This window comes from Desmodus rotundus, chromosome 9, assembly GCF_022682495.2.
Source record: "Desmodus rotundus isolate HL8 chromosome 9, HLdesRot8A.1, whole genome shotgun sequence".
Taxonomy (NCBI): domain Eukaryota; kingdom Metazoa; phylum Chordata; class Mammalia; order Chiroptera; family Phyllostomidae; genus Desmodus; species Desmodus rotundus.
In genome coordinates, this window is record NC_071395.1 from 20,213,319 (window position 1) to 20,228,831 (window position 15,513).

General features: G+C 44.0%; 1 protein-coding gene across 5 annotated transcripts in view; it reads left to right on the top strand.

Annotated features, from left to right (window-relative positions):
- The window catches only part of TRIM2 (tripartite motif containing 2), a 122,284-nt gene that overhangs the window by 19,643 nt on the left and 87,128 nt on the right, over nucleotides 1-15,513 (top strand). Inside the window, exon 1 of one of the 5 annotated variants that reach the window (XM_045202662.2) lies at nucleotides 5,600-5,704. The exons of 3 other annotated variants lie outside the window; for them this stretch is intronic. The gene's annotated coding sequence lies outside the window, so the exon portion shown is untranslated. Of the gene's footprint in view, nucleotides 1-5,599; nucleotides 5,705-15,513 lie in introns of those variants that run through there. One more of the 5 variants, XM_045202661.2, reaches the window with a different exon arrangement.

Below are 15,513 nucleotides of genomic sequence, written 5' to 3' on the forward strand. Positions count from 1 at the left end.
ATTTAAAATGTGGTATATTAGAGCAATATTTTCACAGGAGTATCAGAATTTATTTATAGGTATTTATAGTCACAAATTATATACAAGCATGTGGAATTAGAATGCTAAAACAATGCTTTCTATAGCTTTATAAACAGTGAACCTAAAGGTCAAGAAAAAAATTAGTAGATGGTCTATACTTACGATCTAAAGGAAGTCCACTGTGAAAAATTTACTAAGAAGGTGACCAGTGACTGGTGACACTAACCCCATCGTGCACCTTGAGGCTTCCAGTGGCTCTTTAGAGAGATTGTCAGAATGTGAGCACCTACCTCCCAGGGCTGGTCGGGAGGGTTAAATTAGGTAATCAGATAAACTCTCTTAGAGCCGTGCCTAGCACAGAACAGATGCTGAATGCCTATTATTACCATTATTACTCAGTTCTGCTCCCACTTCTGAAGGGGTGGCTCAGCTTGTGGCTTCCTCAAAATTAATGGTGCTTTCTCTTCCATCATTTGGGTTATTAGTGAAAACATTGCATTACTCTTGGATCTAGAATGACCCTTTATTATGGGTCCTGGAATTCATTCTGAGCTGTTTGAGGCCAATTTCCTCTTCACCAGCTACTTGGAAACCTTTGTGGTGCTGACGATTGTCGTGGTTTAGCTCAATGGGTTGGGTGATGGGCACTTGGGCCCACGACCATTGCTTGGCCCACCATGTAAGTCAATTTGCTGCTCTCTTTCACAGCTACAGCCTAACTTTAGGCATCATTTTATAAATGTGGGCCACTGGACATATGGGGACAGAGTAAAACACTGGATAGGAGGCTTGTAAAAATTCATGAGCATGGTTGGGAAAATGAAAACACTTTTATGCTGATGTGTAGTTAGCAGAGTTTTCCTCACAGCTCAGCTTCCTCTGACACCTGACTCTAAGCCTTACCTTCACTGTCTTTTTTCGAGAATTACAAAGCAGTCACATAGAATGATAAATATGGGACCTCCACACAATCAGTTATAACTTGCCTTATCTACAGAGAAAAAAGGCATTTGAGGATGAAGAAAGTTTAATGGAATGTGTTTAGAACTTTCAAGGTCTTTAACAGGTTATGGGCTGACCTAAGAGTGAATGATTTTTATCCATAATTTACAGTGCATTGAGGAACAGCCAAGCAGACAAAATCGAAAGCCTTGTCGATGTCAGGAAAGATCGTAGCTTTCAGTCCATCTATCTGCAAAGTTCTTCAGTGCCCCTGAGGGCTAAGTCTTCGGCTTCTTTTTATTAAGCCATGTTGCCAATGCATCCTTTTTACCTCCTTGAAAAAAAAGAAAGTAAAGGATTTTAAAAACAGATGGTTTAGACTTAAAAGTTTATAATTTCTAAAATCATCTGAGAAGAGTTAAGGGGCTGACCACTTATCCTTATATCATCCAAAGAGACTCTTGTGACTTCAACCAATTCAATTAACTATATTATTCCATGGTCTCTAAATGTGAGAACCTAATACAATGTGTATATCACTTTAAAAAAAATATGAGTGGACAACTTAGTATTTTCCTTCAGTGTTTTGTATGTTGGCAGATCAAGGGTTTGATAGTTGAGTGTACTCCGGGATGTTGAGCTAAGTCAGTTAAGTGTTGTTTCTGCCCCTTCGAAGGGCCGCAGGAAGCTCTGCTGATGGGTAATTGAAGCCTCAGGATGCCAAGGTGGATGATTAAGAGGTGACCATTTTGGATCAAGGGTAAAATTTTCATTGGATGATAACCACTCTCAATGGGCATATAGCAATTTTCTGAATTGTGTAATCTAATGGCTTGAAATTTAGAAAGTAGTGATGTCATCTCCCCATCTTTTACAAGAACATACATCTCCTTCTGTAATTATTTTGTGCATTATTTTAAATAACAGCAATACGCCAATGCCAGCGAACAGGGGGGGGCCAGGAAAGAAAGCGGCCTCTGGGATGTGAGCAACAGCTTTGTCGGAGAGTTGGTCTGACGTCGTTGGGCTTTCTTGATAAAATTCCTGGCGAAGTCTTCTTTGTATGTTTTCAAAGCCTCCTTTTTGTTCTCATTCATTTCCTATCCCAGCTTTCCGAGAGGGTTACCTGTGTTGAAATGAACTGAATTCAAATATAGTCCTTTCTAGATTACAATGTTGACTCTCTTCTTTACTGGTTTTTAACAAAATATCTGACAAAAGAAACAGTAAACTCACTGAAAACGTCCAACATTCTGTAGGTCATTACACTCCGAGTTTGTAGAGAGCAAGAGTAACATCTACTAACACTATGGGGAGGGAGAGAATTTGAGACCTACTCCGCGAAAGGTTAATCTGGAATTGGCGTCTTAATTTGTTGTGTGTGGCGTCACAGAAAGAACCCTGGACTGGAGGTTAAGAGACTTGAGCCCCATCCCTGGTTCTGCCACTATCTTACTATATAACTCTGGACGTGTCATTAATTTTGCAGGGCTTCAGATTTCCCATCTGAGAAATGAGGGTATATTGTCAGATTACTTAGAAAACCCCTCATTTTCTAAAGTTCTATGGTTGTTTTCTGAAAATGAAACTGAGTAAAAGTTTGACAGTTCGTTATGGTCTTTTCCTGGTTTGTTTCCTTATCCCACCAGAGAGAGAGTCACACTGCTGTCTTTGATATCTAAGGTGCTTCTTAATAAATCGATTTACTTTCCCTTTTGTGTTGGGAAACATCTTTTCCCCAATAGGCTCAATTCTTCACACGCCTCTGCTCAAGGAGCAGCGTGGTGGCGTAGAAAGACCCAGGCCTCATTGCCTTCGGGCTGGGTGACTTGGGGAAGTGAAACTCTCTGACCCTCAGTTTCTGTATCCATACAATGGGAGTAATAATTCCCATCATCACCACTCCAAGTGGCCTTGAACATAAATTGGATCAAGCGTGAGGTGAGCTGGCACATGGCCGCCAGGTACCAGATGTTAGTTCTCTCACCCTGCTTGCCACTGTCCTTCCGCCCTGAGAAGGTCCTGTCCTTTCCCACTTTGAGGGGGTACAAGTGGGTCTCCTGGCATCCAGCTGCCCCACAGTATCTGGCACTTAATAGGTATTGAACAATGCATACATGTCATGTGAAGGGATGAATTGAACAAATCTTTTAAAAAGTCTTCAGTAAATTCATGGGGTAACCTTGTAAGAAGGCTCCTGTCTAACATAGAAGGTATTGCAGCTTAAAACAAAACAAAACAAAACATAGAACTAACTATTTTTAAATGAACAACTCCATAGCATGTAGTACATTCTCCATGTTACAGGACCACCAGCTCTATCTCGTTCAAAAACAAAGCCCTGCATTCCTTAAGCGGCTTCTCCCATCCTTCCCCTTCCCTCCCGCCGGGGCGACCACCCGTCTACTGTCTGACTACGGATTTATCTGTTCTGGATATTTCATACAAGTGGAAAAATGCAACATGTGGCCTTCAGCGCCTGGCTTCTTTCACTTAGCGTAATGTTTTTGAGGTTCAACCGTGTTGTTGTTGTGTGTGTGTGTGTATGTGTGTGTATATACACACTTACTATACATTTACTATACATCAGTGCTTCATTCCTTTTTGTGAATGAACATTATTCCATTGTAGGTATATGCCACAATTTCTTTATCTAGTAACCTGTTTATCTATCAATCTGTTATTAATCTAGTAATCTGTTGGCTGTAGTGAATGAGGCTGCTATCAACATGAATGTACGTGTATTTGTCTGAGAGCCTGTTTTCACTTCCTCTGGGTTTATATCAGCAGTAGGATTACTGGGTTGCATGCTAATTCTACGTTGGACCTTTGGGAAGAAATGTAGAATGGTTTTCCACGGCAGCGGCCCCATTTTACCTTCCTGCTAGCAATGTAAAAGCGTTCCTGTTTCTTCTCATCATCCTCAACACTTTTTATTTCTGTCTTTTCCATTTTAATTTTAATTTTTGTATAGCCATGCTAGTGGTCATGAAGTGGTACCTCATTGTGTTTTGGTCCACGTCTCCCTGAATGACTAATAATATTGAGCACCTTTTCATGTTTTTGGTGACCGTCCATATATCATTTTTGGAGAAATGTCCATTCAAGTCTTTTGATCATTTTAAAATGGGGCTGTTTGTCTTGCTGTTGTTGAGTTGTAAGAGTTCTTTATATATTCTGGATACTGGAGCCTTATCAGATACATGACTTGCGAGTGTTTTCTCCCAGTTTGTAGGCTGTCTTTTCACTTTCTCGATAATGTCCTTTGATGCACAAAAGTTTTTAATTTTGATGAAGTCCAATTTACCTATTTTATTTGGTTGTTCATGCACTTTGTATCCTGATGCTTTTTAAAAAGTGACAGAATCTTAATGCTTTAGAGGAAGACAAAACCTTTTCCAGAAGGTAACCTGTGCTTTAAAATCAAGAGCCAGGCAAGTGCAGATGGGACCTTTGCAACCATCAGCAGAGAAGGGCCAGAAGCAGCCTCATTCCAAAGAGCTACCAGAGATTCTTACTTTAATATAAATGAAGCATCAGTGTCAAAGTCATAAATATTTCACTAACATGTATTAGAAAGGACAGTGTCTTTGGGTTATTATTTTTTATATTCAAAGTCAGAAAAGCTTGATATAGAGTTTGTGGAAAATAAATATATTTTAATTCTTTCTCTCTGCTGGTTAATTTCAATAGCTACTGTGCTTCTCTTTATAAATAATGAGGTCATTCCACATTGCAATGACCACACTTTTCTGAAAGTCTCTACACCCATCACTTATGCCATGCCACAAGTCAACCAAACAGCTCTTAACTTTATTTTTGCTTCAGTAGATTATTTGGGACTCATATGAAAAAAAAAAGCCACAGTTTATTTTCTGGTTCGTGGTTATTATCATGGGGCATTGGAAGGTTAAGCTGGCACAGCAGCTTTAAAAGCAGAAATTCCTTAAGTTTAGGAGAGAGAAAAAAGCGCCACGGCTATTGGCCTCCTTCTTCCAAATATCCTGAGCTAACTCCTGCTTAGTTTGTGTGTGTATGGTCACGTTAAGTGAGCATTTAAAAAACGAATGTGAGCCACTTATATTTAGGGAATAAGCTTCTTTGCCTGGGTTCCGAAGGTGTGCCAGTCCGACCAGGCGTCTTCTCTCTAGATGTGGTGAGTGCCTCTCCTCAGATATCACCGTCAACAAAAGAAGCGTGTCATCGAGGCAGCTTCCTTGGATTTTGTTCTTTGATTGAAAAACTCCTTTGTACCTCAGTGAATATTTCATTTATTAACCCCAGAGGACCAAAGATGGCTAATACAACACAAATGTCTATGGCTTTTAAAATGCATAGTGTTATGTGTAAGGCCTGCAGACTCCTTGAAACTGGTCTTCTGCAAGCAGTGATGAATGTTTTCCATGTGAGCCCCTTCCATGCTCTGCGCCATCCAGGTGAGGACCTGGCCCTTCCTTTTCAGTGTCCCCCAAGCTCAGTCTCCCCTGCTTCAGGATGAAATACAATATCTCAAGCTAATAGAGCCTAAAGAGGCTGATCATTGGTTCTCTTTGTCCCCTGAGACCATAGCCCCGCCCCGCTGGCTTGCGCTGACAGGCTGTTTATATTTTTGTAAGGGCTACTCTTTAACTAGGCAGCCGGATGACTATAATGGGCCCAGTTGTCTGCGGGCTGTACAGAGCTGGGGCTGCACACCCGAGGAGTCTAGAGTGGGCGCAGGAGTGGCCGTTATGGAACACGGGTAAGGACGCTCTGGAGTGAGGGATGATGCCGCTTCTGCGTGCTGAATTCCTCAGCACTGGTTGGGAGTTGTGGTTGAGTTGCTGGCTTTTTCCTGGTTTTAGGTGCTTTTTCCTGCTGAAGACAGAAGGAGCAGATCAATTTATGGGATTTACGGACAAAGCTCAGAGTGATCCCTGTCAGCCCAGGCAAGAAAGGAGCAGGGAGGCAAAAATTTAGGAGACAGACGCAAGTTGGTGGCATGTTTGAGACCAAAGCAACCTAACATGGAAGAGGCAGAGCTTACAGCTTGTTTGGTGCTGTAGTGAGAATCAAAGGCTGTTTTATTTTCTAACTTAACTGTGTGCAGTCGGGAGCCGAGCTCTGCCTCTGAGCCATTTCTCTAAGCCAACCGTTAGCCAATGTAGCCCAGTCAACCCCTTTGGAAAGAAAGGGTCTATCCCCACTGATATTTTCAAAAGGCAAACCCAAGCAGCCTTGTATGCTGTAAATCATTCTGTTCAGAAAGGTGGGAGCCCTTTAGAGCTGGCAGGCTGTAAAGTTTACTGCCCCATAAAAGCGCTCAAAGGGCGCTGTGGCAGCGGAGCCCAGGAAGGACGGGAGAGCCCCAGGCAATTAGGGTACAGGGTGAGCCAGAGGACACCCTGGGAGGTGGGGGGGGAACCCGAAATGCCCTTAGCCAGCCCACCTGGCGTTCTTTCTGGTCTCTGCGTGTAAACGAGTGAGGGCTGAAAACTGTTCAGGTCTTTGGGGCCTGATTCCATCACCTTGATGCCCCATTTGGTGGCAAGTAAGACACCTCTCCTAGTGCCAGGGACACACAAAGTGAGGGAGGGTGTGTGTGCTGTCCTTGGACCACGAGGGGGGTGAGGGGGGAGCGGTGAGGGGATGGGGCAGCCAGCTAAAGCCCTGGGAGTCGCTTTGGGAATTCCTGCCTCCTGCTGAACAGATCACCTAGGGCAGCTTTGATCAGAGAATTTTGTCCTTTCCTTTCTGATGAGCCTCATGGTGTAAAGTCTGTGTTTGATAAGGATGGAGCCCGAAAACAAAAGAGGTGTGGTTTAATTTTGAGATAAAGCTAAAAGTGAATCCTGGGACATTAATACTTCTAGTACCTTACAGATTTCCCCACTCCTACTAATCCGCAGATTTTGTTTGTATTACCTAGGACAGCATGTTTAAAGCCAATGCACTCTGGGGACTCCTGGAGGAATTAAGTCAGATGCAAAGTTATTTTTTAAATGAATTTGACCCAAAGCAACATGAATGTTTCAGTGCAGTGTATGAAAACATTAGGTGGTTCCTTCTGGGAGCCCAAGGTCTCCTTCCGTGGCCTAAGAGCCTGGGAAAGGGGCAGGAGTTGCTCATCAAGGGCAGTAGGGATGTGCACCACCCCCACCTTCCTCAGGTCTCCCAGATCCTGGCTTTTCTCATGTCGGTGCATTCACACATTCCCATGGACAGCCCCCCTCCCCCATGATGGCAAGATGAGGAGGAGGAAGCCTGGTGAAAGAGGATGGGTGAATTCCAGGAGACCCCACAAGACACAAAGACAACTCTTGCCTGCTTCTTATATGAGAACAGTGGGCATACCAGGCTCCTACAATTTCAGACACAGAATATTTTCAGAAAGATGTACAATCAAAGGTAATATTCTAGCTTTTTATTTTTTTGAAGATTTTATTATTTATTTTTAGAGAGAGGGGTAGGGAGGGAGAGAGAGAGAGAGAGAGAGAAACATCAATGGGTGGTTGCCTCTTGCATGCCCCCAAGTGGGGACCTGGCCTGCAACCCAGGCATGTGCCCTGACTAGGAATCGAACCAGCGACTCTTTGGTTCACAGGCAGGCAGGTACTCAATCCACTGAGCCACACCAGCCAGGGCCCTAGAGCTTTTAAATAGTGAGAACTGTTCTCATGGGCTTTTGAAACCAAAGAAACAAGCATGTATGGATGAAATGCTACGACAGTGACAATGGTTATAATACGACATACTAATGGTTATAATAGCTGTCATTTTTTGAGCACCTATCGTGGGCTATGTCTTTACCCATGTTATCCACTCAGTCCTCACTAATCCCGTTGAAGTAAGTACAATTATTGTCCCCATTGTACAGAGGAGGGAACTGGGGCCCAGAGAAGTTAAGGAACTTGCATAAAATCACATAGCTAGTCAGTGACCTGAAATGTGAATCATTAGGAAGGGACACAGTACCTAACCTTGTGTTATGAAATAAGGATTTCCTGTGGATTAAAATTAGCATTCATACTGATAGATTTTCAAGAATCCATCTAGACACTGCCACTCAAATGTGGCCTCCTGCAGAAAGCTAATTGGCAGCTCAGAAGGCAAGCCAAGAACCGCTTCCTTTAACTGGGTGAGAGTGCCAAAGGGTAGCAGCCTTGCCCCAGGGCGCACAGTGCCAGGAAGGGCCGACTGAGATGACACATTTGGGTCCTGGTCCTGCCACCCTGGTGGGCCTGTGCTATGTGGTGACCCCTCAAAAAAGATGGAAGGCGAATCAGAAACGTAGACTAGGACTGCAGACCCTGAGGATCCCCCTGGAGCCATTTAGATAAGCATCAGCTCACCTCAAGCCATACCTGCTGGGAAAGCCACACCTGCTGGGAACACTATCCCTTATCACACCTGCAGTCCTGTTCAGCTTTGCAAGGAGAGCTTTTCCAGGTATGTAGGTCTTTAACACTAGGTGCATTTGTCCACTCTCAGCCGCCTTCCACCTTCCGGGACCATACCTGACAAGCTGGCACTGAGGGAATGGCACAAGGCACATTTTGCAGCTGTTGTGCAAATAGAACTTCAGTGAAATTCTTCAACCCCTTGACTCTAGAAACCACAAGTTCCCAAAGGGCCAACCTCTGACTTTACAAATATCAGATATGCTTCAAGGAACTAACTTGGGAAATGATATCTATCCTTACAGGGGCATGTAGGGGGAAGATATTTAAACCTGTAGCACCCCAAAACCTAGTATGAACTCAGGGCAGGCAGCTCCCACTGTGTGTTCTTTGAGGTGTTAAGGAGCTAACTATGTCCTAACTGAGATCCCGCCAGGGACCCTCACGGGCAGAGTTCTCCCTGGGGGCCTGTCCTCCCTCACACGTCTCTGCTCCTCCCAGAAGGGCACAGCAGCGTTTACACTGAATTCTGGAGCTGTAATCTGACCTCAGAACTGTGGACCACAGAGAGCCCTTGTGTGCTTTCCAAGGTAGTTTCAAATCCACAGAGTTTTCCAAGACATTCTTGTGCAACTTTGGGTGATTTAGCTTTCAATGCAGCAGCTTTCAGCAAAATGTTGCTGAGGAGCCTCTGACTATGGCAGAAGTCCAGGGAACTCTGGGAGGCTGGCTCCTTCCACAGCCCAGTGCTTCCCAGTCAGTAACTGCATTTCCAGGAATGGCCAGAACTGAGTCCCTTTAGTAGATAGATCACTGGGGACCAAGCTTCTGCAGCGGAGGCTCTCAGGATGTAGGAACCTTGACTTGTGCCCCTCACTGGATAATTCTATTGAGAGTGCTTTTTAGCAAGAAAACAGTGACCATCAGTGATTTCTTAAAAGCGTGGCCCCTTTAAATCAACCCTCAGCGAGAGTAGGTATTGTGCCTCTCTGTGTTCTGGGCATACTGTGGGTACAACATAAATACTAATTAATGCCAGTTCATTACAAAAACACAATAGAAAGACTCCTACAAGGTAGCAGCGACCCTCCAAGCCTCAGGAGCCTCGTTGGAACTGTGACAAGGAAGGATGGTGACAAGGCCTGAAAATAGCAGCTCCCTTCCCACACTGCACACCTGCAGTGAACTGAAAGCGCCATTGTCTGAGCTGCAGGTGGGGCTGGGAGGGAGCAGGGCAGCCGCCCGCCTCCCCCACAGCGGTCCAGGGGTCTCAGGGAATGCTGGCCTCCAGAGTGAGGCTGCCTTTTCCTCACAGGCCATGCTGACCAGGGCTCTACAGCTGCCACCTGCACACAGCCTGGTGGTGGCTGAAGCTTTTCTGGGTGTGGCTTTTGAGGAGCAGGGTCTTGGGAGAGGCGTCTGCTGATAATGAAGGACCTGAAGTTGGGGTGGAATGGGGCTGGGTGGATGAAGGGCTTGATGACAGCTGATCCTTGTCCTTTCCAGGAACTGGGGTTGCTGGGTCAGAGAAACTTTCAATACCCCCCAGGTTTCCAAGGCTGGTTGTGAACTTGCTCCTTGAGAAGGAAAACCCTGTCTAGCCTGTGTCTGCATCCCCACCCAGAGCTTTAGGAGCAGGATGGGGGTCAGTCACAGCAGAGCTCCCAGACCCTTCTGAAGAAACTGTTATTGTACATCTCCTTCCCCAGATGGACATAAATCTATCTTCTCCATTTCCTGTCCTTTAGTCTCTGAAAGGCCCAAGGTCGGGGTGTAGGGAGGCCACAGGCAGGGAAACGGATGGCGAGTGGAGATCAGGAAAACCATTCTAGCTCTTTTCCCTCCCCAAGACGTGCTTGTCGCTGTGATGGGAGCTTATGTTCAGGGGCCTTTCACTGTCCCCTTTAAATCCAAGCAATCCGTTCTGCCCGTGGAACAACTCTTTCCAGACCCTTCACCGGGCAATGGTGCACGGAGCATGCAGGCCTAGGCTCGTGTCTGTGATTCCTTCTATTGACTCCGAGGGAAATTTCGGTTTTGTTCGGGCGCCTCCTCCCAGGACACGACGGACATTCTCAGCCATTGACTGGGAAGCTTCGTGTGATGGTATGTCATCAGGTCATCAGGCTGCAGCACCAACACTTCACATAGAGAGACTAACCCTGATTAAACACCAACTGGATGCCAGGAACTATTCTAAGTGCTTTATGTATATGAGCTGGCTGACTCTTTGAGATGGCTATTCTTAGTCTCTATTTTCAGATAAGGAAACTGATGCTCAGAGAGCTAAAACAATTGTCCAAGATGGCACAGCCGGTCAGGGTCTAGCTGGCATGCAGGCTCCGGAGCCTGCATTTCTGCCCACTCTGTGATACCCCCAGGGAAGCATCGTGTTCTTTTCTATGAATGTATTCATTCCCCCATTTCTGCTCATTTAACTCTTACGTCTTTCCTACTGTAAATAATGGTGATGAATGTTTTTTGTAAAACTAGCTAATAATTAACATTATTGAACTGCTAACTGTGTCCCAGGCACTGTTTCAGGTTCTTGATGCATTATAACCAATTTAGCCTTTGTACAACCATTCCGCAGATCAGGAGACCGAGGCACAGCGCAGCTGGTTAGACATACATCCCAGACTGCACAGGAAAGTAGTGGCAGAGCCACCTGAGGGCCACAGCTCCCTGACGTTGTCTAGAGGTACATGCGTGACCACGCCTCTGGATTGCTTTGGGAAAGATGTTTAAGCTGGAATTACCAAGGCATGAAATATAGACTTTTTAAGGATCTGGAAACACAGGACAAAATGACTTGCCAGGCCCCCTGGATGGCTGGGCTGGGTCGCGCCCCCATGAGCACTGTGTAGCTGACTAAGGAGTCCAAACGCTGGAGAAGCCCCGGGACGTGGCGATGTCCTCCAACCCCTGGGCACTGCATCCGCAAGCCTTTTAGCTTCTGTGGGCTGATCTGGCACTTACTACCCTTACTAATAGTTTTTTATGAAAAAATATATCGACTTCAAAACCACATTTGGGAGGGGCCTTCTGGGACGCTGGTAATGTTCTATTTTTTTAATCTAGATAGTGGTCTGTTGTGGTGTCTTTGGGACAATTCATTGAACTGTTGCCTTGGACTTGTGTACTTTTTGTAATTTATACTTATTAAATGTTACTTTAAAAAACCATATGACAGGCATATATACTTTGGAAGTTAAGCACAGGATATATGGAAATGTGTGGTATAGAATAAGAAAAATGACTCAGTTGCCACCGTATTTTCTCCACATGTTGGATGGAAGGAGATTTTGAAAGAAACATTTTCATGGTTCCTTTTTTTTTTCATCTCTAATTCAGGAATTGAAGACATTAAATCACAAGAGTCCTAAGAAACACAGTTCTGAAAATAATGTCCTTTTTCTGTTTTTATTGGGGTTTTTTCTTCTTGAAGTTTCAAGCAAACAAAAAAAACTTACTTGGGCCAAAGCATGACACATACTTAAAATATGCAGTTATGATGATGGAGTTTTGGCAGGGACTTGAGAACAAGAGAGTCGTTCTCTTTCTCTCTTAGCTCTCTAATGTGTTCCTCCGTACCATTTGGTTTTGAAGTCGTGTGTGGCTCTGTGATATTGCCTGATGCCTCTACTGAGTGATGTCCCTAGAGACTCAGGAGCATCTTTCCATGGCTAATGGGTCAGCCTAAGACGATCACAGAACATCATCTCAAAAACACAGAAGAAAGTCTGCTCTCAGTCTAATGGAAGCCAGCAGCAATTTCCTTGTCAACCTTCCAATTGTTTTGAAATATTATTTGGGTGCTTATTTGCCTCTCTATTTGATCTAAAATTAATTGTTTAGCCCCATTCAGTTTCTTAGTCCCTGGACTCCAGTTGTAATTTTTATCAGTTTTCATTCCTACACCACAGGGGTCTTAAATGGCTGTAGAATAAGGGAGCATCTTGTGCCTTTTATGATAAGACCAAAGGAGGCATGTTTCCTAATTCTTTTTTAGTTTCTACCCCCTAAAGTTCTTGACATGAGATTCTGTGAGCTTTTTGGTTGAGTTATTAATGTTCACTCATTTAGACTGACTTCCTTCCATTTCTAGCTAACATCTTACTGTTACCACTGTATTAGTCAGCGCATGCTGCCATAAAAATACCACGGACTTGGTGGCTTAAACGCCTGAAATGTATTTTCTCATGGTTTTGATGGCTGGAAGTCCAAGAGCAAGGTCCCTGCATGGTTGGGCTCTGATGAGTGCTCTCTTTCTTTCTGGTTTGCAGACAGTGCCTTCTCTCTAAGTCTTCACAGGGCCTCTTCACTGGGCGTGCAAATGAAGACAGAGAAAGCTCTCAGTCCCTTTCTCCTCTTATAGGGATACTGATCCTATTGGATCAGGTCCCCATCCTCACAACTTCTTTTAACCTTTATTACTTTTCTGAAGGCCTTATCTCCAAATACACCTAACATGGGAGTTAGGGTGTCAACATGTGAAACTGAGAGGAAGACTCACTTCATTCCATGACATTACCACATTCAGTGCAGTGGTCCCCCCTTATCTGTGGGGAGGTACGTTCCAGGACCCCAGTGGATGCCTGAAACTGCATAGTATCGAACCCTGCCTATACAGTGTTTTTTCTATACATCCGTACATGCCTATGATAAAGTTTAATTTATAATTTAGGCAGAGATTAACCACAATACATAAGAAAACAGAATAATTACAACAATACACTGTAATAAAATGTTTGTAAATGCACTGTCTCTCAAAATATTGTCCTGTGCTCACTCTTCTTGTGCTTGTGGTGATGTAGGGTGACACAATGCCTGTGTGGTGGGATGATGTCAGGTGACGTTTTCCATTCAGTGGTTTTGGATTGTGGTTGACTGCAGGTGATCGAAACCGTGGATAAGGGGGGCTACTGTATAATCAAAATTAAACATTTTTCCCCTTTCAAAGTAGCTCTCCCCCCAGTGTTTCTGTTACATGACATTTTATTTTCTTAATTTGTAAAACACTTTTGGATGTCTGCTAATGTATTATGGGAATCCAGACACCTTAAGGAGCTTACAGAGGAATGGAGATGAGTCGCACACACAGAGGGCCAGGATACTGGGAGAGGGGAAGTGCTGTTAGAGACCTACAGTGTGCCTTGGCGTTCGGAGGAAGAGGCTATTCTCACCTAAGGGCCCCCATCTGAGCTTTCTAATCAGACAGGCAGGATGTGGACTGAGGAAGACGTAGAAAAGGCCACACCAGGCTTGGAGGGAACAGATACCTCGAAAGCAGGAAGGTGCAGTTTCATTGAGATTTGGAGTCCATTGAGGAACACTGCAGCATAGGAGAAGGTGAGGTTCAACAATCAGCATTTACAGAGTCACAGTGACTAAATGGCCCTTGGCAGCCTGGAAATACTGTCCTTCAGTGACTCCAGTTCCACCCGTTCTCTCTCCAGTGTTGCACAGACCACAGTTTCTTTGAGCAGCAGATGAAGTAGGTGGCTGTGTTTAGGGGCCATTTTGTGGCAAAGAGAAAGAGAGAAGGAGAGGAGGGGAAGGGGAGAAAGGGAAGAGGAGAGAGAGGAAAAGGAATGATAGCACAACTTTAAGAAATGAGGTCACACTCACTGTGGCAGGGAGCTCACACAGTGACAGGCGAGCTAAGATTGGCGGAAAGAACTGCAGGGTCTCTCCATGTTCCCCAGAGATAAATGGACAAAGAACACGAACTAGCAACCTAATGGAAATATTCATGGAAATGATCATATTTAAAATGGTCCGTATGACTAGTGATCAAATAAATCCAAAATTGAAGACCAATGATTTACTATTTTCTCCTTATCAGATTAGTAAATACTTTAAAATAATACTTGGTGAGGGTATGTATTTCAATCTCATACGTTGTTAATGGGAATGTAAATTGATGCAATTTTTCTTGAAAATAACTGTGCAATGTTTTACTCTCTTGATAGCCCTAGAAATGTTCACACACCTTGACCTGATGATTTTGTTTACAGGAATCTATGCTGCGACTTTAGAGATGGGGACAAAGTTTTGTGTTTAGCAATTTCTTTTAAGTTTGATTTATAATAATTGGAAGTTTAGGAACAATATGAATGTAAGCACTATGGAAATTGGATGTGTAAATGATATATCAATTAATGGAATGTTCTTTAGCTGTTTAATATGTATTTTCAAATATTTTTCTGATAAGGGCACATGCCTGGGTTGCAGGCCAGGTCCCTGGTTGGGGGTGTGCAAGAGGCAACCGATCAATGTTTCTCTCTCTTTCTTCCTCCCTTCTCCCCCTGTAAAAATAAATAAATAAAATCTTAAAAAATATTTTACAGATTTAAAATGCATATTATATGACTTTTTAAAAGCAGTTTTCAAAATTATGTATATAATAAAAACATGACTCAGGGAAAAATAGAAATAGTAAACGGTAATGTCATTTATTCAAGTAGTCATATCGCAAATATTTATTAAATGTACATGTTTGGCAATGCTTTTATCTGTGGGCAGTGAGTCTATAGATGATTTCTGTTTTATTCCTTATGATTTACTGTGTTTTCCAGATTTTCTAGAGCATTTACTTGCTTTTTATCTAAAATATGCATTTTAATAAATCCTTTCCATCTTTTAGGGCCCAAGTCCACCCTCCCATACAGTCCTTCCTAGCTACTCTAATAGGAAATGGTCACTCACTTTTCTGTGACTCTTTCAACTCTGTCTTATCATCTACAGCCTTGAATTGCAGCTGCCTGCGTGTGCGACTTGCTTCCCAGCTAGTTCGGGCTATGAGAGACCAGAGACATGGTTTAGTTAGGTCCTCGGTTTCTAAGAAAAAGCCTAACTTTCCTGCCCTACCTTTTCCATGAAGTCTTTCCTACTACTTGAAAAAGTCGGCAATTTCTTCTTCTCTTGATCTTCAAAACAGTTTTTTACTGCTCCTTTTACTGGAAGTCCATTCCACTTCGGAGTATCGTTCATCGTGTTTGTCTTGACTGCCGCATTCATCCCCGAGCCCCTTAAGTCAGGAAAGAAACCTTGCTCCTCTTGGCGTCTGGAGTGGCGCCTTCCGCCAAGTGTGTGCTCAGTGCCCGCGCGGAGTGCTGTGACCGAAGGAGCGCAGGCTCTCTTCGGCTGTTTCCAGTGGGCGCCTTTG